Genomic DNA, 24,750 nt, shown 5'->3' with positions numbered 1-24,750 from the left:
GGGTCTTTCTCCATCTCACCGCTTACCTCTTGTGGGGGGGTAATCACTGGCTCTGCTTGCCTCGGCTGCTGTCCCGGTTGCTGTCCTTGCTGCCTCCAGGGTTGCCACTGCTGCTCCGTCCTATGTCTGTGGGGACAAGAGGAGAAAAGGTGACCGAATTGTTGACAGAAATTGCACCTCCCTCCTCTTGTGCATTTCTCTGTCTCGTGCTGTGTGCTACCACATTTTTTGCATGTACTTTCACAGTTTTCTTTTGTGTGTCCATATCTGTGACACTTCCTGCAGTAGCTTGGCATCCCCGCATAAAAGAGGTCGCCACACATATTATTTATTTTAAAACGAGCTGGTGGTAGTTGTATTCCCCCTGGCAATCTGTCATCTTTTTTGCATGTAACCTGAAATCTCCACTTAGATGTCCAGATGCCACAGCTGTTCATGATTTTTCCTCTGCACTCAACCTTACTAAAATAGACTTGTAAAAACAACTCAACATCGTGTAGGTTGGCGAAAGGGGAATACATCTTTACTACCACCAGCTTAATATCGTCTAGAACGTGCTCAATAATCCGGACACCCTGAAGCTTTTTGTCTTTACTCGCAGCAGCTCTGGTAACAAAATCTCTGTGGATGCCATTTTGTGTGAACGTCACATCAAAAATTTTACGCTTCGGGTAGTCCTGGATTGCCAATATCTCGCCCTTCTGTATTCCGAAAACTCCTCCGAGCACGTCCTCTACTACGAATTTCAAATCGTCCGCCCTTTTGGTATCATCCGTGAGAATGACTCTCACGGTGTTTTTGATCCTTGCGTATGCCGGCACAGAACCTGGATCCGGATCATCATCCATGGTTCTAACCTCTCTCCACCCGAAGGTCTTGAGAGGCGATCGCTACTCGTTACCCTGGGACTAGGCCCTCTCCCCAATAGCAACAAGTGGGTGAAGCCCAGGCAATAAACCTGGGCGATCCCACAAGGCCGAGGAGAGGGGTACCCGAGTACCTTCTGACCAGATCTCCTGTATTACTACACTTGATCTTAGCCAAAAGGCCGAGAAGCGATAACCGTGAAAGGGGCGGGCCCAACAAGGTCCCCTTCATGGGCACTATCACTGCTTGCTGTCAGGGAGGCTGCCAGACAATTTTCCATGCACACTCTGGGCTGGGGGGCAGTCAACCACCAGTACACACAGCAGAACCTAAACCCATACCATTATTGCTAAGCAGCAAGACAGGGGCCCATTGCACTCCCACGGGGCCTTTTTAAATGCAATCCATAACCCGGATTTGCCAGGAACCCTTCTTACTCCTCCTACTTGCATGTGACACTGGGCTTAGGATCTGCATAGGAAACACACACACAAGCACACACCTACCTTTGTTGCCTGCAGATGCCTCCTTGGCTGTCCCCAAACGGTATCAAACCAACACCCACGGGAAGCTGTAAGCATAGAGGACATGCCTGCACCCCATTGGACTTACCTGTGTGGGTTAAATCCGGGTTATTTGACAACCTATGGCGGTGATGGTTCTGCTCAGGCAGAGCAGTGCTGATGCTCCTCATAAAGCTGTCGCTGCTGTGAAGGTTCTAGGTGACATCACAAATCCCTATGGTTACATACACAACAAAGCTGGGTTGTTGTTGTTTACACTCTGCAAGGCCTGTGGAAGTCAGTGACATCATAGCACTGTAGTTCTGAGGGTTCTAGATGGATGCAACAATCTCCTGTTGCTTCTATGAAGGCCATAATAGACGACATCACCAAACAGCTCCATAGTCACATACACAGCAAAGGAGAGATGTTGTTTACACCTAGTGATGTCAGTGGTATTGAGTGACATCACAGCACAGTGCTAAGGCTCCTGGGCCTGGACACAGCAGCGGCTGCAATATCTCAACGGAGAATACGTTTATATATATGTGTGTGTGTGCGCGTATATATATATATATATATATATATATATATATATATATATATATATTTCTCCGCCGAAATCACTTTTAAACCCATTTCCACCTTTTTTTCCCTTCTCTTCCTCTTACTTTTTTTTCACGTTTTTTTACGTTTTTCTCCTTTTCGCCTCTTTTCTGGGCGTATTATTTTTCTTTTTCTTCTTTTTTTTCGTCTAATGCATACCCCATCAGTGCAGCAATGCTTATTCAATACCGCCAGCAGATGGAGACACTGGGGGATAATTTTCTAAGGATTTATACTGATTTTTCCTGTCTGAATTTGTCGCACAGAAAGTTGCAGGCCAAATATGTGTGACATTTCTGCGACTTTAGCTTCTAGAGCATTTTTACAACATTATACATAGGTGCTGAATACATAAAAAGCGACTGTTCAGCGACAGACAAGTCGCATCGGCTGAAAGTAGGCCAGAATGTCAGTCCATGTTGGAGCAGGTTTAGATACAGTCTAAAGTATAGATCTCAAAGTCTGTGCACAGAATTTAGCAAGGGCCTCGCACCTTCTGATGCATCAGGTAGGTGCACAATAGCATAGCCTAACCCTCTGTACTTTGGTCTATATTGATGCGGGACATAGACAGCCAGCTGATGACCAATCCATTAGTGCAATGGATGGCTGGAAGCATTTGTCTTTGCCTTTGCAATACCACAGAAGCAATGCATGGTCAATGTACAGCAATGACACACCTGTGTGAACAGCCAGGAGACCCCCCCCCCCATGTTATGTTACATAGTTACATAGTTAGTACGGTCGAAAAAAGACATATGTCCATCAAGTTCAACCAGGGAATTAAGGGGTAGGGGTGTGGCGCGATATTGGGGAAGGGATGAGATTTTATATTTCTTCATAAGCATTAATCTTATTTTGTCAATTAGGAACATTCAGCACCCACCCGCTATCAAGGCAGCTGCCTATCATGTCATGCCCTACCTGCACAGGTGTGCTGGCTACTCAAATGATCCAATTAAGGAGGCCATTTAGTCAGCAGCAGCAGAAGTCCTGTGCCTGGACGCTCCAACAGCGGCCAGACACAAGCAGAAGCAGCAGAAGCAGCAGCAGCAGCACCACCTTTTGTTTTTTGGCTGCAGCAGCAAGGCCCACAGGGCTGGCTAGCTGGCTAGCCAGCAAGCAGGTAGCAATGAAAGTAGGAATCTTTCTTTTTAACCCTGTAAGGGGGTGGTGCACTGTACCCGAAGATACTGCCATATCGGGTCAATGCATAGGGCGACGGAAGCAAGCTTCGAAATCGGCCCCCGTTCTCAAAAATCCATTTAATATATGGTCCCCAGATAGGGGACGTATCAGATATTAAACTGATAAGAACAGATACTACACTTGATCTTAGCCAAAAGGCCGAGAAGCGATAACCGTGAAAGGGGCGGGCCCAACAAGGTCCCCTTCATGGGCACTATCACTGCTTGCTGTCAGGGAGGCTGCCAGACAATTTTCCATGCACACTCTGGGCTGGGGGGCAGTCAACCACCAGTACACACAGCAGAACCTAAACCCATACCATTATTGCTAAGCAGCAAGACAGGGGCCCATTGCACTCCCACGGGGCCTTTTTAAATGCAATCCATAACCCGGATTTGCCAGGAACCCTTCTTACTCCTCCTACTTGCATGTGACACTGGGCTTAGGATCTGCATAGGAAACACACACATAAGCACACACCTACCTTTGTTGCCTGCAGATGCCTCCTTGGCTGTCCCCAAACGGTATCAAACCAACACCCACGGGAAGCTGTAAGCATAGAGGACATGCCTGCACCCCATTGGACTTACCTGTGTGGGTTAAATCCGGGTTATTTGACAACCTATGGCGGTGATGGTTCTGCTCAGGCAGAGCAGTGCTGATGCTCCTCATAAAGCTGTCGCTGCTGTGAAGGTTCTAGGTGACATCACAAATCCCTATGGTTACATACACAACAAAGCTGGGTTGTTGTTGTTTACACTCTGCAAGGCCTGTGGAAGTCAGTGACATCATAGCACTGTAGTTCTGAGGGTTCTAGATGGATGCAACAATCTCCTGTTGCTTCTATGAAGGCCATAATAGACGACATCACCAAACAGCTCCATAGTCACATACACAGCAAAGGAGAGATGTTGTTTACACCTAGTGATGTCAGTGGTATTGAGTGACATCACAGCACAGTGCTAAGGCTCCTGGGCCTGGACACAGCAGCGGCTGCAATATCTCAACGGAGAATACGTTTATATATATGTGTGTGTGTGCGCGTATATATATATATATATATATATATATATATATATATATATATATTTCTCCGCCGAAATCACTTTTAAACCCATTTCCACCTTTTTTTCCCTTCTCTTCCTCTTACTTTTTTTTCACGTTTTTTTACGTTTTTCTCCTTTTCGCCTCTTTTCTGGGCGTATTATTCTTCTTTTTCTTCTTTTTTTTCGTCTAATGCATACCCCATCAGTGCAGCAATGCTTATTCAATACCGCCAGCAGATGGAGACACTGGGGGATAATTTTCTAAGGATTTATACTGATTTTTCCTGTCTGAATTTGTCGCACAGAAAGTTGCAGGCCAAATATGTGTGACATTTCTGCGACTTTAGCTTCTAGAGCATTTTTACAACATTATACATAGGTGCTGAATACATAAAAAGCGACTGTTCAGCGACAGACAAGTCGCATCGGCTGAAAGTAGGCCAGAATGTCAGTCCATGTTGGAGCAGGTTTAGATACAGTCTAAAGTATAGATCTCAAAGTCTGTGCACAGAATTTAGCAAGGGCCTCGCACCTTCTGATGCATCAGGTAGGTGCACAATAGCATAGCCTAACCCTCTGTACTTTGGTCTATACTGATGCGGGACATAGACAGCCAGCTGATGACCAATCCATTAGTGCAATGGATGGCTGGAAGCATTTGTCTTTGCCTTTGCAATACCACAGAAGCAATGCATGGTCAATGTACAGCAATGACACACCTGTGTGAACAGCCAGGAGACCCCCCCCCCCCATGTTATGTTACATAGTTACATAGTTAGTACGGTCGAAAAAAGACATATGTCCATCAAGTTCAACCAGGGAATTAAGGGGTAGGGGTGTGGCGCGATATTGGGGAAGGGATGAGATTTTATATTTCTTCATAAGCATTAATCTTATTTTGTCAATTAGGAACATTCAGCACCCACCCGCTATCAAGGCAGCTGCCTATCATGTCATGCCCTACCTGCACAGGTGTGCTGGCTACTCAAATGATCCAATTAAGGAGGCCATTTAGTCAGCAGCAGCAGAAGTCCTGTGCCTGGACGCTCCAACAGCGGCCAGACACAAGCAGAAGCAGCAGAAGCAGCAGCAGCAGCACCACCTTTTGTTTTTTGGCTGCAGCAGCAAGGCCCACAGGGCTGGCTAGCTGGCTAGCCAGCAAGCAGGTAGCAATGAAAGTAGGAATCTTTCTTTTTAACCCTGTAAGGGGGTGGTGCACTGTACCCGAAGATACTGCCATATCGGGTCAATGCATAGGGCGACGGAAGCAAGCTTCGAAATCGGCCCCCGTTCTCAAAAATCCATTTAATATATGGTCCCCAGATAGGGGACGTATCAGATATTAAACTGATAAGAACAGATACTACACTTGATCTTAGCCAAAAGGCCGAGAAGCGATAACCGTGAAAGGGGCGGGCCCAACAAGGTCCCCTTCATGGGCACTATCACTGCTTGCTGTCAGGGAGGCTGCCAGACAATTTTCCATGCACACTCTGGGCTGGGGGGCAGTCAACCACCAGTACACACAGCAGAACCTAAACCCATACCATTATTGCTAAGCAGCAAGACAGGGGCCCATTGCACTCCCACGGGGCCTTTTTAAATGCAATCCATAACCCGGATTTGCCAGGAACCCTTCTTACTCCTCCTACTTGCATGTGACACTGGGCTTAGGATCTGCATAGGAAACACACACACAAGCACACACCTACCTTTGTTGCCTGCAGATGCCTCCTTGGCTGTCCCCAAACGGTATCAAACCAACACCCACGGGAAGCTGTAAGCATAGAGGACATGCCTGCACCCCATTGGACTTACCTGTGTGGGTTAAATCCGGGTTATTTGACAACCTATGGCGGTGATGGTTCTGCTCAGGCAGAGCAGTGCTGATGCTCCTCATAAAGCTGTCGCTGCTGTGAAGGTTCTAGGTGACATCACAAATCCCTATGGTTACATACACAACAAAGCTGGGTTGTTGTTGTTTACACTCTGCAAGGCCTGTGGAAGTCAGTGACATCATAGCACTGTAGTTCTGAGGGTTCTAGATGGATGCAACAATCTCCTGTTGCTTCTATGAAGGCCATAATAGACGACATCACCAAACAGCTCCATAGTCACATACACAGCAAAGGAGAGATGTTGTTTACACCTAGTGATGTCAGTGGTATTGAGTGACATCACAGCACAGTGCTAAGGCTCCTGGGCCTGGACACAGCAGCGGCTGCAATATCTCAACGGAGAATACGTTTATATATATGTGTGTGTGTGCGCGTATATATATATATATATATATATATATATATATATATATTTCTCCGCCGAAATCACTTTTAAACCCATTTCCACCTTTTTTTCCCTTCTCTTCCTCTTACTTTTTTTTCACGTTTTTTTACGTTTTTCTCCTTTTCGCCTCTTTTCTGGGCGTATTATTCTTCTTTTTCTTCTTTTTTTTCGTCTAATGCATACCCCATCAGTGCAGCAATGCTTATTCAATACCGCCAGCAGATGGAGACACTGGGGGATAATTTTCTAAGGATTTATACTGATTTTTCCTGTCTGAATTTGTCGCACAGAAAGTTGCAGGCCAAATATGTGTGACATTTCTGCGACTTTAGCTTCTAGAGCATTTTTACAACATTATACATAGGTGCTGAATACATAAAAAGCGACTGTTCAGCGACAGACAAGTCGCATCGGCTGAAAGTAGGCCAGAATGTCAGTCCATGTTGGAGCAGGTTTAGATACAGTCTAAAGTATAGATCTCAAAGTCTGTGCACAGAATTTAGCAAGGGCCTCGCACCTTCTGATGCATCAGGTAGGTGCACAATAGCATAGCCTAACCCTCTGTACTTTGGTCTATATTGATGCGGGACATAGACAGCCAGCTGATGACCAATCCATTAGTGCAATGGATGGCTGGAAGCATTTGTCTTTGCCTTTGCAATACCACAGAAGCAATGCATGGTCAATGTACAGCAATGACACACCTGTGTGAACAGCCAGGAGACCCCCCCCCCCATGTTATGTTACATAGTTACATAGTTAGTACGGTCGAAAAAAGACATATGTCCATCAAGTTCAACCAGGGAATTAAGGGGTAGGGGTGTGGCGCGATATTGGGGAAGGGATGAGATTTTATATTTCTTCATAAGCATTAATCTTATTTTGTCAATTAGGAACATTCAGCACCCACCCGCTATCAAGGCAGCTGCCTATCATGTCATGCCCTACCTGCACAGGTGTGCTGGCTACTCAAATGATCCAATTAAGGAGGCCATTTAGTCAGCAGCAGCAGAAGTCCTGTGCCTGGACGCTCCAACAGCGGCCAGACACAAGCAGAAGCAGCAGAAGCAGCAGCAGCAGCACCACCTTTTGTTTTTTGGCTGCAGCAGCAAGGCCCACAGGGCTGGCTAGCTGGCTAGCCAGCAAGCAGGTAGCAATGAAAGTAGGAATCTTTCTTTTTAACCCTGTAAGGGGGTGGTGCACTGTACCCGAAGATACTGCCATATCGGGTCAATGCATAGGGCGACGGAAGCAAGCTTCGAAATCGGCCCCCGTTCTCAAAAATCCATTTAATATATGGTCCCCAGATAGGGGACGTATCAGATATTAAACTGATAAGAACAGATACTACACTTGATCTTAGCCAAAAGGCCGAGAAGCGATAACCGTGAAAGGGGCGGGCCCAACAAGGTCCCCTTCATGGGCACTATCACTGCTTGCTGTCAGGGAGGCTGCCAGACAATTTTCCATGCACACTCTGGGCTGGGGGGCAGTCAACCACCAGTACACACAGCAGAACCTAAACCCATACCATTATTGCTAAGCAGCAAGACAGGGGCCCATTGCACTCCCACGGGGCCTTTTTAAATGCAATCCATAACCCGGATTTGCCAGGAACCCTTCTTACTCCTCCTACTTGCATGTGACACTGGGCTTAGGATCTGCATAGGAAACACACACACAAGCACACACCTACCTTTGTTGCCTGCAGATGCCTCCTTGGCTGTCCCCAAACGGTATCAAACCAACACCCACGGGAAGCTGTAAGCATAGAGGACATGCCTGCACCCCATTGGACTTACCTGTGTGGGTTAAATCCGGGTTATTTGACAACCTATGGCGGTGATGGTTCTGCTCAGGCAGAGCAGTGCTGATGCTCCTCATAAAGCTGTCGCTGCTGTGAAGGTTCTAGGTGACATCACAAATCCCTATGGTTACATACACAACAAAGCTGGGTTGTTGTTGTTTACACTCTGCAAGGCCTGTGGAAGTCAGTGACATCATAGCACTGTAGTTCTGAGGGTTCTAGATGGATGCAACAATCTCCTGTTGCTTCTATGAAGGCCATAATAGACGACATCACCAAACAGCTCCATAGTCACATACACAGCAAAGGAGAGATGTTGTTTACACCTAGTGATGTCAGTGGTATTGAGTGACATCACAGCACAGTGCTAAGGCTCCTGGGCCTGGACACAGCAGCGGCTGCAATATCTCAACGGAGAATACGTTTATATATATGTGTGTGTGTGCGCGTATATATATATATATATATATATATATATATATATATATATATATTTCTCCGCCGAAATCACTTTTAAACCCATTTCCACCTTTTTTTCCCTTCTCTTCCTCTTACTTTTTTTTCACGTTTTTTTACGTTTTTCTCCTTTTCGCCTCTTTTCTGGGCGTATTATTCTTCTTTTTCTTCTTTTTTTTCGTCTAATGCATACCCCATCAGTGCAGCAATGCTTATTCAATACCGCCAGCAGATGGAGACACTGGGGGATAATTTTCTAAGGATTTATACTGATTTTTCCTGTCTGAATTTGTCGCACAGAAAGTTGCAGGCCAAATATGTGTGACATTTCTGCGACTTTAGCTTCTAGAGCATTTTTACAACATTATACATAGGTGCTGAATACATAAAAAGCGACTGTTCAGCGACAGACAAGTCGCATCGGCTGAAAGTAGGCCAGAATGTCAGTCCATGTTGGAGCAGGTTTAGATACAGTCTAAAGTATAGATCTCAAAGTCTGTGCACAGAATTTAGCAAGGGCCTCGCACCTTCTGATGCATCAGGTAGGTGCACAATAGCATAGCCTAACCCTCTGTACTTTGGTCTATACTGATGCGGGACATAGACAGCCAGCTGATGACCAATCCATTAGTGCAATGGATGGCTGGAAGCATTTGTCTTTGCCTTTGCAATACCACAGAAGCAATGCATGGTCAATGTACAGCAATGACACACCTGTGTGAACAGCCAGGAGACCCCCCCCCCCCCATGTTATGTTACATAGTTACATAGTTAGTACGGTCGAAAAAAGACATATGTCCATCAAGTTCAACCAGGGAATTAAGGGGTAGGGGTGTGGCGCGATATTGGGGAAGGGATGAGATTTTATATTTCTTCATAAGCATTAATCTTATTTTGTCAATTAGGAACATTCAGCACCCACCCGCTATCAAGGCAGCTGCCTATCATGTCATGCCCTACCTGCACAGGTGTGCTGGCTACTCAAATGATCCAATTAAGGAGGCCATTTAGTCAGCAGCAGCAGAAGTCCTGTGCCTGGACGCTCCAACAGCGGCCAGACACAAGCAGAAGCAGCAGAAGCAGCAGCAGCAGCACCACCTTTTGTTTTTTGGCTGCAGCAGCAAGGCCCACAGGGCTGGCTAGCTGGCTAGCCAGCAAGCAGGTAGCAATGAAAGTAGGAATCTTTCTTTTTAACCCTGTAAGGGGGTGGTGCACTGTACCCGAAGATACTGCCATATCGGGTCAATGCATAGGGCGACGGAAGCAAGCTTCGAAATCGGCCCCCGTTCTCAAAAATCCATTTAATATATGGTCCCCAGATAGGGGACGTATCAGATATTAAACTGATAAGAACAGATACTACACTTGATCTTAGCCAAAAGGCCGAGAAGCGATAACCGTGAAAGGGGCGGGCCCAACAAGGTCCCCTTCATGGGCACTATCACTGCTTGCTGTCAGGGAGGCTGCCAGACAATTTTCCATGCACACTCTGGGCTGGGGGGCAGTCAACCACCAGTACACACAGCAGAACCTAAACCCATACCATTATTGCTAAGCAGCAAGACAGGGGCCCATTGCACTCCCACGGGGCCTTTTTAAATGCAATCCATAACCCGGATTTGCCAGGAACCCTTCTTACTCCTCCTACTTGCATGTGACACTGGGCTTAGGATCTGCATAGGAAACACACACACAAGCACACACCTACCTTTGTTGCCTGCAGATGCCTCCTTGGCTGTCCCCAAACGGTATCAAACCAACACCCACGGGAAGCTGTAAGCATAGAGGACATGCCTGCACCCCATTGGACTTACCTGTGTGGGTTAAATCCGGGTTATTTGACAACCTATGGCGGTGATGGTTCTGCTCAGGCAGAGCAGTGCTGATGCTCCTCATAAAGCTGTCGCTGCTGTGAAGGTTCTAGGTGACATCACAAATCCCTATGGTTACATACACAACAAAGCTGGGTTGTTGTTGTTTACACTCTGCAAGGCCTGTGGAAGTCAGTGACATCATAGCACTGTAGTTCTGAGGGTTCTAGATGGATGCAACAATCTCCTGTTGCTTCTATGAAGGCCATAATAGACGACATCACCAAACAGCTCCATAGTCACATACACAGCAAAGGAGAGATGTTGTTTACACCTAGTGATGTCAGTGGTATTGAGTGACATCACAGCACAGTGCTAAGGCTCCTGGGCCTGGACACAGCAGCGGCTGCAATATCTCAACGGAGAATACGTTTATATATATGTGTGTGTGTGCGCGTATATATATATATATATATATATATATATATATATATATATATTTCTCCGCCGAAATCACTTTTAAACCCATTTCCACCTTTTTTTCCCTTCTCTTCCTCTTACTTTTTTTTCACGTTTTTTTACGTTTTTCTCCTTTTCGCCTCTTTTCTGGGCGTATTATTCTTCTTTTTCTTCTTTTTTTTCGTCTAATGCATACCCCATCAGTGCAGCAATGCTTATTCAATACCGCCAGCAGATGGAGACACTGGGGGATAATTTTCTAAGGATTTATACTGATTTTTCCTGTCTGAATTTGTCGCACAGAAAGTTGCAGGCCAAATATGTGTGACATTTCTGCGACTTTAGCTTCTAGAGCATTTTTACAACATTATACATAGGTGCTGAATACATAAAAAGCGACTGTTCAGCGACAGACAAGTCGCATCGGCTGAAAGTAGGCCAGAATGTCAGTCCATGTTGGAGCAGGTTTAGATACAGTCTAAAGTATAGATCTCAAAGTCTGTGCACAGAATTTAGCAAGGGCCTCGCACCTTCTGATGCATCAGGTAGGTGCACAATAGCATAGCCTAACCCTCTGTACTTTGGTCTATATTGATGCGGGACATAGACAGCCAGCTGATGACCAATCCATTAGTGCAATGGATGGCTGGAAGCATTTGTCTTTGCCTTTGCAATACCACAGAAGCAATGCATGGTCAATGTACAGCAATGACACACCTGTGTGAACAGCCAGGAGACCCCCCCCCCCCCATGTTATGTTACATAGTTACATAGTTAGTACGGTCGAAAAAAGACATATGTCCATCAAGTTCAACCAGGGAATTAAGGGGTAGGGGTGTGGCGCGATATTGGGGAAGGGATGAGATTTTATATTTCTTCATAAGCATTAATCTTATTTTGTCAATTAGGAACATTCAGCACCCACCCGCTATCAAGGCAGCTGCCTATCATGTCATGCCCTACCTGCACAGGTGTGCTGGCTACTCAAATGATCCAATTAAGGAGGCCATTTAGTCAGCAGCAGCAGAAGTCCTGTGCCTGGACGCTCCAACAGCGGCCAGACACAAGCAGAAGCAGCAGAAGCAGCAGCAGCAGCACCACCTTTTGTTTTTTGGCTGCAGCAGCAAGGCCCACAGGGCTGGCTAGCTGGCTAGCCAGCAAGCAGGTAGCAATGAAAGTAGGAATCTTTCTTTTTAACCCTGTAAGGGGGTGGTGCACTGTACCCGAAGATACTGCCATATCGGGTCAATGCATAGGGCGACGGAAGCAAGCTTCGAAATCGGCCCCCGTTCTCAAAAATCCATTTAATATATGGTCCCCAGATAGGGGACGTATCAGATATTAAACTGATAAGAACAGATACTACACTTGATCTTAGCCAAAAGGCCGAGAAGCGATAACCGTGAAAGGGGCGGGCCCAACAAGGTCCCCTTCATGGGCACTATCACTGCTTGCTGTCAGGGAGGCTGCCAGACAATTTTCCATGCACACTCTGGGCTGGGGGGCAGTCAACCACCAGTACACACAGCAGAACCTAAACCCATACCATTATTGCTAAGCAGCAAGACAGGGGCCCATTGCACTCCCACGGGGCCTTTTTAAATGCAATCCATAACCCGGATTTGCCAGGAACCCTTCTTACTCCTCCTACTTGCATGTGACACTGGGCTTAGGATCTGCATAGGAAACACACACATAAGCACACACCTACCTTTGTTGCCTGCAGATGCCTCCTTGGCTGTCCCCAAACGGTATCAAACCAACACCCACGGGAAGCTGTAAGCATAGAGGACATGCCTGCACCCCATTGGACTTACCTGTGTGGGTTAAATCCGGGTTATTTGACAACCTATGGCGGTGATGGTTCTGCTCAGGCAGAGCAGTGCTGATGCTCCTCATAAAGCTGTCGCTGCTGTGAAGGTTCTAGGTGACATCACAAATCCCTATGGTTACATACACAACAAAGCTGGGTTGTTGTTGTTTACACTCTGCAAGGCCTGTGGAAGTCAGTGACATCATAGCACTGTAGTTCTGAGGGTTCTAGATGGATGCAACAATCTCCTGTTGCTTCTATGAAGGCCATAATAGACGACATCACCAAACAGCTCCATAGTCACATACACAGCAAAGGAGAGATGTTGTTTACACCTAGTGATGTCAGTGGTATTGAGTGACATCACAGCACAGTGCTAAGGCTCCTGGGCCTGGACACAGCAGCGGCTGCAATATCTCAACGGAGAATACGTTTATATATATGTGTGTGTGTGCGCGTATATATATATATATATATATATATATATATATATATATATTTCTCCGCCGAAATCACTTTTAAACCCATTTCCACCTTTTTTTCCCTTCTCTTCCTCTTACTTTTTTTTCACGTTTTTTTACGTTTTTCTCCTTTTCGCCTCTTTTCTGGGCGTATTATTCTTCTTTTTCTTCTTTTTTTTCGTCTAATGCATACCCCATCAGTGCAGCAATGCTTATTCAATACCGCCAGCAGATGGAGACACTGGGGGATAATTTTCTAAGGATTTATACTGATTTTTCCTGTCTGAATTTGTCGCACAGAAAGTTGCAGGCCAAATATGTGTGACATTTCTGCGACTTTAGCTTCTAGAGCATTTTTACAACATTATACATAGGTGCTGAATACATAAAAAGCGACTGTTCAGCGACAGACAAGTCGCATCGGCTGAAAGTAGGCCAGAATGTCAGTCCATGTTGGAGCAGGTTTAGATACAGTCTAAAGTATAGATCTCAAAGTCTGTGCACAGAATTTAGCAAGGGCCTCGCACCTTCTGATGCATCAGGTAGGTGCACAATAGCATAGCCTAACCCTCTGTACTTTGGTCTATACTGATGCGGGACATAGACAGCCAGCTGATGACCAATCCATTAGTGCAATGGATGGCTGGAAGCATTTGTCTTTGCCTTTGCAATACCACAGAAGCAATGCATGGTCAATGTACAGCAATGACACACCTGTGTGAACAGCCAGGAGACCCCCCCCCCCCATGTTATGTTACATAGTTACATAGTTAGTACGGTCGAAAAAAGACATATGTCCATCAAGTTCAACCAGGGAATTAAGGGGTAGGGGTGTGGCGCGATATTGGGGAAGGGATGAGATTTTATATTTCTTCATAAGCATTAATCTTATTTTGTCAATTAGGAACATTCAGCACCCACCCGCTATCAAGGCAGCTGCCTATCATGTCATGCCCTACCTGCACAGGTGTGCTGGCTACTCAAATGATCCAATTAAGGAGGCCATTTAGTCAGCAGCAGCAGAAGTCCTGTGCCTGGACGCTCCAACAGCGGCCAGACACAAGCAGAAGCAGCAGAAGCAGCAGCAGCAGCACCACCTTTTGTTTTTTGGCTGCAGCAGCAAGGCCCACAGGGCTGGCTAGCTGGCTAGCCAGCAAGCAGGTAGCAATGAAAGTAGGAATCTTTCTTTTTAACCCTGTAAGGGGGTGGTGCACTGTACCCGAAGATACTGCCATATCGGGTCAATGCATAGGGCGACGGAAGCAAGCTTCGAAATCGGCCCCCGTTCTCAAAAATCCATTTAATATATGGTCCCCAGATAGGGGACGTATCAGATATTAAACTGATAAGAACAGATACTACACTTGATCTTAGCCAAAAGGCCGAGAAGCGATAACCGTGAAAGGGGCGGGCCCAACAAGGTCCCCTTCATGGGCACTATCACTGCTTGCTGTCAGGGAGGCTGCCAGACAATTTTCCATGCACACTCTGGGCTGGGGGGCAGTCAACCACCAGTACACACAGCAGAACCTAAACCCATACCATTATTGCTAAGCAGCAAGACAGGGGCCCATTGCACTCCCACGGGGCCTTTTTAAATGCAATCCATAACCCGGATTTGCCAGGAACCCTTCTTACTCCTCCTACTTGCATGTGACACTGGGCTTAGGATCTGCATAGGAAACACACACACAAGCACACACCTACCTTTGTTGCCTGCAGATGCCTCCTTGGCTGTCCCCAAACGGTATCAAACCAACACCCACGGGAAGCTGTAAGCATAGAGGACATGCCTGCACCCCATTGGACTTACCTGTGTGGGTTAAATCCGGGTTATTTGACAACCTATGGCGGTGATGGTTCTGCTCAGGCAGAGCAGTGCTGATGCTCCTCATAAAGCTGTCGCTGCTGTGAAGGTTCTAGGTGACATCACAAATCCCTATGGTTACATACACAACAAAGCTGGGTTGTTGTTGTTTACACTCTGCAAGGCCTGTGGAAGTCAGTGACATCATAGCACTGTAGTTCTGAGGGTTCTAGATGGATGCAACAATCTCCTGTTGCTTCTATGAAGGCCATAATAGACGACATCACCAAACAGCTCCATAGTCACATACACAGCAAAGGAGAGATGTTGTTTACACCTAGTGATGTCAGTGGTATTGAGTGACATCACAGCACAGTGCTAAGGCTCCTGGGCCTGGACACAGCAGCGGCTGCAATATCTCAACGGAGAATACGTTTATATATATGTGTGTGTGTGCGCGTATATATATATATATATATATATATATATATATATATATATATATATTTCTCCGCCGAAATCACTTTTAAACCCATTTCCACCTTTTTTTCCCTTCTCTTCCTCTTACTTTTTTTTCACGTTTTTTTACGTTTTTCTCCTTTTCGCCTCTTTTCTGGGCGTATTATTCTTCTTTTTCTTCTTTTTTTTCGTCTAATGCATACCCCATCAGTGCAGCAATGCTTATTCAATACCGCCAGCAGATGGAGACACTGGGGGATAATTTTCTAAGGATTTATACTGATTTTTCCTGTCTGAATTTGTCGCACAGAAAGTTGCAGGCCAAATATGTGTGACATTTCTGCGACTTTAGCTTCTAGAGCATTTTTACAACATTATACATAGGTGCTGAATACATAAAAAGCGACTGTTCAGCGACAGACAAGTCGCATCGGCTGAAAGTAGGCCAGAATGTCAGTCCATGTTGGAGCAGGTTTAGATACAGTCTAAAGTATAGATCTCAAAGTCTGTGCACAGAATTTAGCAAGGGCCTCGCACCTTCTGATGCATCAGGTAGGTGCACAATAGCATAGCCTAACCCTCTGTACTTTGGTCTATATTGATGCGGGACATAGACAGCCAGCTGATGACCAATCCATTAGTGCAATGGATGGCTGGAAGCATTTGTCTTTGCCTTTGCAATACCACAGAACCAATGCATGGTCAATGTACAGCAATGACACACCTGTGTGAACAGCCAGGAGACCCCCCCCCCCATGTTATGTTACATAGTTACATAGTTAGTACGGTCGAAAAAAGACATATGTCCATCAAGTTCAACCAGGGAATTAAGGGGTAGGGGTGTGGCGCGATATTGGGGAAGGGATGAGATTTTATATTTCTTCATAAGCATTAATCTTATTTTGTCAATTAGGAACATTCAGCACCCACCCGCTATCAAGGCAGCTGCCTATCATGTCATGCCCTACCTGCACAGGTGTGCTGGCTACTCAAATGATCCAATTAAGGAGGCCATTTAGTCAGCAGCAGCAGAAGTCCTGTGCCTGGACGCTCCAACAGCGGCCAGACACAAGCAGAAGCAGCAGAAGCAGCAGCAGCAGCACCACCTTTTGTTTTTTGGCTGCAGCAGCAAGGCCCACAGGGCTGGCTAGCTGGCTAGCCAGCAAGCAGGTAGCAATGAAAGTAGGAATCTTTCTTTTTAACCCTGTAAGGGGGTGGTGCACTGTACCCGAAGATACTGCCATATCGGGTCAATGCATAGGGCGACGGAAGCAAGCTTCGAAATCGGCCCCCGTTCTCAAAAATCCATTTAATATATGGTCCCCAGATAGGGGACGTATCAGATATTAAACTGATAAGAACAGATACTACACTTGATCTTAGCCAAAAGGCCGAGAAGCGATAACCGTGAAAGGGGCGGGCCCAACAAGGTCCCCTTCATGGGCACTATCACTGCTTGCTGTCAGGGAGGCTGCCAGACAATTTTCCATGCACACTCTGGGCTGGGGGGCAGTCAACCACCAGTACACACAGCAGAACCTAAACCCATACCATTATTGCTAAGCAGCAAGACAGGGGCCCATTGCACTCCCACGGGGCCTTTTTAAATGCAATCCATAACCCGGATTTGCCAGGAACCCTTCTTACTCCTCCTACTTGCATGTGACACTGGGCTTAGGATCTGCATAGGAAACACACACACAAGCACACACCTACCTTTGTTGCCTGCAGATGCCTCCTTGGCTGTCCCCAAACGGTATCAAACCAACACCCACGGGAAGCTGTAAGCATAGAGGACATGCCTGCACCCCATTGGACTTACCTGTGTGGGTTAAATCCGGGTTATTTGACAACCTATGGCGGTGATGGTTCTGCTCAGGCAGAGCAGTGCTGATGCTCCTCATAAAGCTGTCGCTGCTGTGAAGGTTCTAGGTGACATCACAAATCCCTATGGTTACATACACAACAAAGCTGGGTTGTTGTTGTTTACACTCTGCAAGGCCTGTGGAAGTCAGTGACATCATAGCACTGTAGTTCTGAGGGTTCTAGATGGATGCAACAATCTCCTGTTGCTTCTATGAAGGCCATAATAGACGACATCACCAAACAGCTCCATAGTCACATACACAGCAAAGGAGAGATGTTGTTTACACCTAGTGATGTCAGTGGTATTGAGTGACATCACAGCACAGTGCTAAGGCTCCTGGGCCTGGACACAGCAGCGGCTGCAATATCTCAACGGAGAATACGTTTATATATATGTGTGTGTGTGCGCGTATATATATATATATATATATATATATATATATATATATATATTTCTCCGCCGAAATCACTTTTAAACCCATTTCCACCTTTTTTTCCCTTCTCTTCCTCTTACTTTTTTTTCACGTTTTTTTACGTTTTTCTCCTTTTCGCCTCTTTTCTGGGCGTATTATTCTTCTTTTTCTTCTTTTTTTTCGTCTAATGCATACCCCATCAGTGCAGCAATGCTTATTCAATACCGCCAGCAGATGGAGACACTGGGGGATAATTTTCTAAGGATTTATACTGATTTTTCCTGTCTGAATTTGTCGCACAGAAAGTTGCAGGCCAAATATGTGTGACATTTCTGCGACTTTAGCTTCTAGAGCATTTTTACAACATTATACATAGGTGCTGAATACATAAAAAGCGACTGTTCAGCGACAGACAAGTCGCATCGGCTGAAAGTAGGCCAGAATGTCAGTCCATGTTGGAGCAGGTTTAGATACAGTCTAAAGTATAGATCTCAAAGTCTGTGCACAGAATTTAGCAAGGGCCTCGCACCTTCTGATGCATCAGGTAGGTGCACAATAGCATAGCCTAACCCTCTGTACTTTGGTCTATACTGATGCGGGACATAGACAGCCAGCTGATGACCAATCCATTAGTGCAATGGATGGCTGGAAGCATTTGTCTTTGCCTTTGCAATACCACAGAAGCAATGCATGGTCAATGTACAGCAATGACACACCTGTGTGAACAGCCAGGAGACCCCCCCCCCCCCATGTTATGTTACATAGTTACATAGTTAGTACGGTCGAAAAAAGACATATGTCCATCAAGTTCAACCAGGGAATTAAGGGGTAGGGGTGTGGCGCGATATTGGGGAAGGGATGAGATTTTATATTTCTTCATAAGCATTAATCTTATTTTGTCAATTAGGAACATTCAGCACCCACCCGCTATCAAGGCAGCTGCCTATCATGTCATGCCCTACCTGCACAGGTGTGCTGGCTACTCAAATGATCCAATTAAGGAGGCCATTTAGTCAGCAGCAGCAGAAGTCCTGTGCCTGGACGCTCCAACAGCGGCCAGACACAAGCAGAAGCAGCAGAAGCAGCAGCAGCAGCACCACCTTTTGTTTTTTGGCTGCAGCAGCAAGGCCCACAGGGCTGGCTAGCTGGCTAGCCAGCAAGCAGGTAGCAATGAAAGTAGGAATCTTTCTTTTTAACCCTGTAAGGGGGTGGTGCACTGTACCCGAAGATACTGCCATATCGGGTCAATGCATAGGGCGACGGAAGCAAGCTTCGAAATCGGCCCCCGTTCTCAAAAATCCATTTAATATATGGTCCCCAGATAGGGGACGTATCAGATATTAAACTGATAAGAACAGATACTACACTTGATCTTAGCCAAAAGGCCGAGAAGCGATAACCGTGAAAGGGGCGGGCCCAACAAGGTCCCCTTCATGGGCACTATCACTGCTTGCTGTCAGGGAGGCTGCCAGACAATTTTCCATGCACACTCTGGGCTGGGGGGCAGTCAACCACCAGTACACACAGCAGAACCTAAACCCATACCATTATTGCTAAGCAGCAAGACAGGGGCCCATTGCACTCCCACGGGGCCTTTTTAAATGCAATCCATAACCCGGATTTGCCAGGAACCCTTCTTACTCCTCCTACTTGCATGTGACACTGGGCTTAGGATCTGCATAGGAAACACACACACAAGCACACACCTACCTTTGTTGCCTGCAGATGCCTCCTTGGCTGTCCCCAAACGGTATCAAACCAACACCCACGGGAAGCTGTAAGCATAGAGGACATGCCTGCACCCCATTGGACTTACCTGTGTGGGTTAAATCCGGGTTATTTGACAACCTATGGCGGTGATGGTTCTGCTCAGGCAGAGCAGTGCTGATGCTCCTCATAAAGCTGTCGCTGCTGTGAAGGTTCTAGGTGACATCACAAATCCCTATGGTTACATACACAACAAAGCTGGGTTGTTGTTGTTTACACTCTGCAAGGCCTGTGGAAGTCAGTGACATCATAGCACTGTAGTTCTGAGGGTTCTAGATGGATGCAACAATCTCCTGTTGCTTCTATGAAGGCCATAATAGACGACATCACCAAACAGCTCCATAGTCACATACACAGCAAAGGAGAGATGTTGTTTACACCTAGTGATGTCAGTGGTATTGAGTGACATCACAGCACAGTGCTAAGGCTCCTGGGCCTGGACACAGCAGCGGCTGCAATATCTCAACGGAGAATACGTTTATATATATGTGTGTGTGTGCGCGTATATATATATATATATATATATATATATATATATATATATATATTTCTCCGCCGAAATCACTTTTAAACCCATTTCCACCTTTTTTTCCCTTCTCTTCCTCTTACTTTTTTTTCACGTTTTTTTACGTTTTTCTCCTTTTCGCCTCTTTTCTGGGCGTATTATTCTTCTTTTTCTTCTTTTTTTTCGTCTAATGCATACCCCATCAGTGCAGCAATGCTTATTCAATACCGCCAGCAGATGGAGACACTGGGGGATAATTTTCTAAGGATTTATACTGATTTTTCCTGTCTGAATTTGTCGCACAGAAAGTTGCAGGCCAAATATGTGTGACATTTCTGCGACTTTAGCTTCTAGAGCATTTTTACAACATTATACATAGGTGCTGAATACATAAAAAGCGACTGTTCAGCGACAGACAAGTCGCATCGGCTGAAAGTAGGCCAGAATGTCAGTCCATGTTGGAGCAGGTTTAGATACAGTCTAAAGTATAGATCTCAAAGTCTGTGCACAGAATTTAGCAAGGGCCTCGCACCTTCTGATGCATCAGGTAGGTGCACAATAGCATAGCCTAACCCTCTGTACTTTGGTCTATATTGATGCGGGACATAGACAGCCAGCTGATGACCAATCCATTAGTGCAATGGATGGCTGGAAGCATTTGTCTTTGCCTTTGCAATACCACAGAAGCAATGCATGGTCAATGTACAGCAATGACACACCTGTGTGAACAGCCAGGAGACCCCCCCCCCCATGTTATGTTACATAGTTACATAGTTAGTACGGTCGAAAAAAGACATATGTCCATCAAGTTCAACCAGGGAATTAAGGGGTAGGGGTGTGGCGCGATATTGGGGAAGGGATGAGATTTTATATTTCTTCATAAGCATTAATCTTATTTTGTCAATTAGGAACATTCAGCACCCACCCGCTATCAAGGCAGCTGCCTATCATGTCATGCCCTACCTGCACAGGTGTGCTGGCTACTCAAATGATCCAATTAAGGAGGCCATTTAGTCAGCAGCAGCAGAAGTCCTGTGCCTGGACGCTCCAACAGCGGCCAGACACAAGCAGAAGCAGCAGCAGCAGCACCACCTTTTGTTTTTTGGCTGCAGCAGCAAGGCCCACAGGGCTGGCTAGCTGGCTAGCCAGCAAGCAGGTAGCAATGAAAGTAGGAATCTTTCTTTTTAACCCTGTAAGGGGGTGGTGCACTGTACCCGAAGATACTGCCATATCGGGTCAATGCATAGGGCGACGGAAGCAAGCTTCGAAATCGGCCCCCGTTCTCAAAAATCCATTTAATATATGGTCCCCAGATAGGGGACGTATCAGATATTAAACTGATAAGAACAGATTTTTTTTTAACTTGACTACCCTTACGGGGGCAACTTTATTAAAAATTAAATAATGTTAACAAAGTTGTGCAAATATGTCAATAAATACAGTTACATATAAATAACATATTTACAACATATTAAAACATAAAATGGGCACTTGGTGGCTTTACAAGATAGAATTCCATTCTTTTAAAAACCATTTTCTAGATAAAAGCGGAAATCTCTTCTTGTCTAAAAGATAGTACTGGTACATTTCATAAAAACAGATAGATAAAATGTCCTTCACAGATAAAACCTCATGCTTGAACAATAAAATATTCCTGGCCTTCCACAGAGCTGCCTTCACACAGTTTATGATCTTCCATGCAATAGTCTCTTGAGTCCGTGTTGGGCATTCCAGGCAACCATAAAAAACCACTGCAATATTTAAGTCTTTTAGTCCAGTTATCCTTTTTACCAGAGGGAGTATCTTTGTCCATATTTTCTGCGAGTAAAAACAAGTCCATATTAGATGGTGCACGGTCTCCTCTTGGCGGCATCCCTCCCTCGGGCAGGTTGCAGAGTTGGATAATCCTCTTCGGTGCTGGAATGCCCGGCATGGAAGACACTCGTGTGCGCAGCTCCAGGCCAGGTCCTTCTGTGAATTAAAAAGATAATTAATACTCAACATCTTCCAAATCTGTATACACTTCTGTTCGTTAAAATTTTTGATGGGAGTCACGGTACTGTTTTCTTTTATTTCCTTTAGTAGTTTTTTGCTATTGCACAGATCCTGAACACTTTTACCTTTAAAATTATATAAGTTTAAAATTTTTCCTAAAATCATGTATTGAGGGGGTAAATTCAAAGAATAAGGGCAACTTAAAACTGTAGAAAACCAGCCGTTCCTCCGCATAAAATAACCAGTATTAAAACGAACAAAATAAGACCAGTAGCTATCTTTAAAAACAGTAGTAAAACACATGCTAAAAAACTTTATTAAAAGGAAAGCTTTAAAATCTGGAAAATCCTTACCGCCCCTGGAGTTCGGTTTTATCACAATTTGTCTCTTTAATTTTTCGCTCTTAGAACTCCAAAAGAAAGTAAAACAAGCTTTTGTTATTTTCTTTAGAACCATTTCGGGGGGTGGGAAAACCAGACTTAAATACAATAAAATAGGTAAAAGCACCATTTTTGTAATTAAAACCTTCCCTTCCATTGTAAGTTCTCGCATGTTCCACATACATATTTTCTTATTTATTTTTTGAGCCACCAAGTCCCAGCTATTAAAACCATTATTAGACTCGTCAAAGGAGACACCTAAAATCTGCACCGACTCAGACACAGGGACGGGCACATCATACAAAGGCATTCCGCCTATGTTTAAAATGTTACTTTTGTTAAAATTGACTTTACAACCGGAGGCACAATTAAAATATTGAATCTGTTTTAGCGTCTTCTGAAGCGATGGGGTGTCCCTGCAAAACACCGCAACATCGTCCATGTACCCCACTACCTTCACCTCTAGTCCCCCTCCTCCTGGCAGGGGGACTCCATGGATCTGCTTATCCTTTCGTATTGTACATAAAAGAGGCTCTATTGCGCAAATGAAGAGTAGTGGGGACAAGGGACACCCCTGCTTCACTCCGGAATTTAAAATCACGCCCTGTGTCTTAAAACCATTTACTAAAATTTTACTAGTACAGTTATCATAAAAAGCTCTAAGAGACAATAAAAAGCCATCAGGTATACCCATTTTCTCTAAAACCTTAAAAAGATAAAAATGTGACACCCTGTCGAAAGCTTTTTCAAAATCTATGGATAAAACCGCCAGCTTTCCTTTTCTTAATTTGGTGTCGCTAATTACATCCTTTAAAAGGTTTAGGTTCTCCCATAAACTCCTCCCAGGCACCCCACAGACTTGGTTTGTATGAATTATTTTATGGATTACGTTCTTTAAGCGGTTAGCACACAGTTTCGCCATTATTTTATAGTCGCAGTTCAGAAGGGTGATTGGTCTCCAGTTTTTGAGTTCCGACCGGTCTCCCTTTTTGAATAGCAGGGAGACATCACCCTTCTTCCATGAGCCTGGGAGGATTTTAGACTTAAAGACTTCCGTAAAAAGGGAGAACAAATCTTCTTTTAAAATACCATAAAAAGTAACATAAAATTCAATGGGTATACCATCCGGCCCAGGCACTTTACCTGTTTTAAAACTCTTGACGGTCTCTAAAATCTCCTGCTCTGAAATATTCTGCAATAAAAAAGACTGTGAGACAGGATCTAAAAAATTGGTGATCTCCTTTAACGAGTCATTCATAAAACATTCATCAATGTGTTTTACATTAAAAAGATCCGCATAAAACTCTTGCACCTTTTTTAAAATACCCTGTACATCATTCACTCCTTCAATGTTTTCTATGAACCTTCTATTTTCATGTATTTTCTTAAAAAAATACCTGGAGCAGGTCTCGTTTTCCTCAAGATGCTGTATTCGAGACCTAAAGATAATTTCTTTTCCTTTCTGCTCCAGGCACTTAGTTATTTCTTTTTTAAGATCATGTACCTCCTTCTCCACCTCCATCCCATGTGCTCTGAATTTGTACAGGGTTTGCAGACGAGTATTTAGGATATTATAAAATTCACGTTTTTCTTTAGCTTTCCTAACCCCAACACGGATAAAAAATTCTTTTATTTTTAGTTTCATTTTTTCCCACCAGATACTGGTGGGAGTGTTGGGGTCTTTTACTCGTCTGCATTCCTTGTAAAAGGTGATAAAATCTGATAAAACCTGCGGATCTTCTAAAAGGGACACGTTTAACTTCCAGGCATTCCTACCAGTTCTCCTTTTAAAATCACTTTTAACTTTAAAATACAATAATTTATGGTCAGAAAAAACATTGGTAAAAAGATCACAGTTAAAAGGCAGTACTTGATAAGAACAAAAAATAAAATCTATCCTGGAGCTACAGCTTGCATTGCTCCAGGTAACACCGTCTTCCTCTGGTACGTTAAAATTACATTTTTTAAAAACATCAGTGAGATTAAAATCTAAAATCAAGTTTTTTAACATAAAAGACGTCTTATCATAGTTCCTACTCACTGCGTTCGAAAAACGGCGTTCTCCCCTTAAAATACAATTAAAATCACCTGATAAAACAAGAGGACTAGAATTGTTAATAAAAAGGGGTAAAATCTCCAACATTTTTATTCTTTCATTCTTATCAGGAGAACCATAAAAATTTAAAAACTGCCATTTAATACCATTAATAAAAGCGCTGACCAATAAAATTCTGCCTGGTAAAATTTCGTTAAAACTC

At 44.8% G+C, this 24,750-nt stretch overlaps 9 non-coding genes and 1 pseudogene across 9 annotated transcripts; all 10 read right to left on the bottom strand.

Moving 5' to 3' along the window:
- Positions 1-927: 927 nt before the first annotated feature.
- LOC130314015 (U2 spliceosomal RNA) lies at positions 928-1,060 on the bottom strand (annotated as a pseudogene).
- Positions 1,061-3,144: 2,084 nt separating this feature from the next.
- LOC130313997 (U2 spliceosomal RNA) lies at positions 3,145-3,335 on the bottom strand. Its single transcript, XR_008861767.1, has one exon. It is a non-coding gene; the product is annotated as a U2 spliceosomal RNA (small nuclear RNA).
- Positions 3,336-5,418: 2,083 nt separating this feature from the next.
- Positions 5,419-5,609, bottom strand: LOC130313995 (U2 spliceosomal RNA). Its single transcript, XR_008861766.1, has one exon. It is a non-coding gene; the product is annotated as a U2 spliceosomal RNA (small nuclear RNA).
- A 2,076-nt stretch (positions 5,610-7,685) lies between these two features.
- LOC130313994 (U2 spliceosomal RNA) lies at positions 7,686-7,876 on the bottom strand. The gene has a single exon (XR_008861765.1). It is a non-coding gene; the product is annotated as a U2 spliceosomal RNA (small nuclear RNA).
- A 2,084-nt stretch (positions 7,877-9,960) lies between these two features.
- Positions 9,961-10,151, bottom strand: LOC130313993 (U2 spliceosomal RNA). Its single transcript, XR_008861764.1, has one exon. It is a non-coding gene; the product is annotated as a U2 spliceosomal RNA (small nuclear RNA).
- Positions 10,152-12,233: 2,082 nt separating this feature from the next.
- LOC130313992 (U2 spliceosomal RNA) lies at positions 12,234-12,424 on the bottom strand. Its single transcript, XR_008861763.1, has one exon. It is a non-coding gene; the product is annotated as a U2 spliceosomal RNA (small nuclear RNA).
- A 2,079-nt stretch (positions 12,425-14,503) lies between these two features.
- Positions 14,504-14,694, bottom strand: LOC130313991 (U2 spliceosomal RNA). Its single transcript, XR_008861762.1, has one exon. It is a non-coding gene; the product is annotated as a U2 spliceosomal RNA (small nuclear RNA).
- A 2,084-nt stretch (positions 14,695-16,778) lies between these two features.
- Positions 16,779-16,969, bottom strand: LOC130313990 (U2 spliceosomal RNA). The gene has a single exon (XR_008861761.1). It is a non-coding gene; the product is annotated as a U2 spliceosomal RNA (small nuclear RNA).
- Positions 16,970-19,051: 2,082 nt separating this feature from the next.
- On the bottom strand, positions 19,052-19,242 carry LOC130313989 (U2 spliceosomal RNA). The gene has a single exon (XR_008861760.1). It is a non-coding gene; the product is annotated as a U2 spliceosomal RNA (small nuclear RNA).
- A 2,073-nt stretch (positions 19,243-21,315) lies between these two features.
- LOC130314011 (U2 spliceosomal RNA) lies at positions 21,316-21,506 on the bottom strand. Its single transcript, XR_008861779.1, has one exon. It is a non-coding gene; the product is annotated as a U2 spliceosomal RNA (small nuclear RNA).
- Positions 21,507-24,750: the final 3,244 nt, after the last annotated feature.

This window comes from Hyla sarda, unplaced genomic scaffold, assembly GCF_029499605.1.
Source record: "Hyla sarda isolate aHylSar1 unplaced genomic scaffold, aHylSar1.hap1 scaffold_1800, whole genome shotgun sequence".
NCBI classification, from domain to species: domain Eukaryota; kingdom Metazoa; phylum Chordata; class Amphibia; order Anura; family Hylidae; genus Hyla; species Hyla sarda.
Note: the sequence above shows the minus strand (reverse complement) of the source record. Positions and strands in the feature narration are given on the sequence as shown.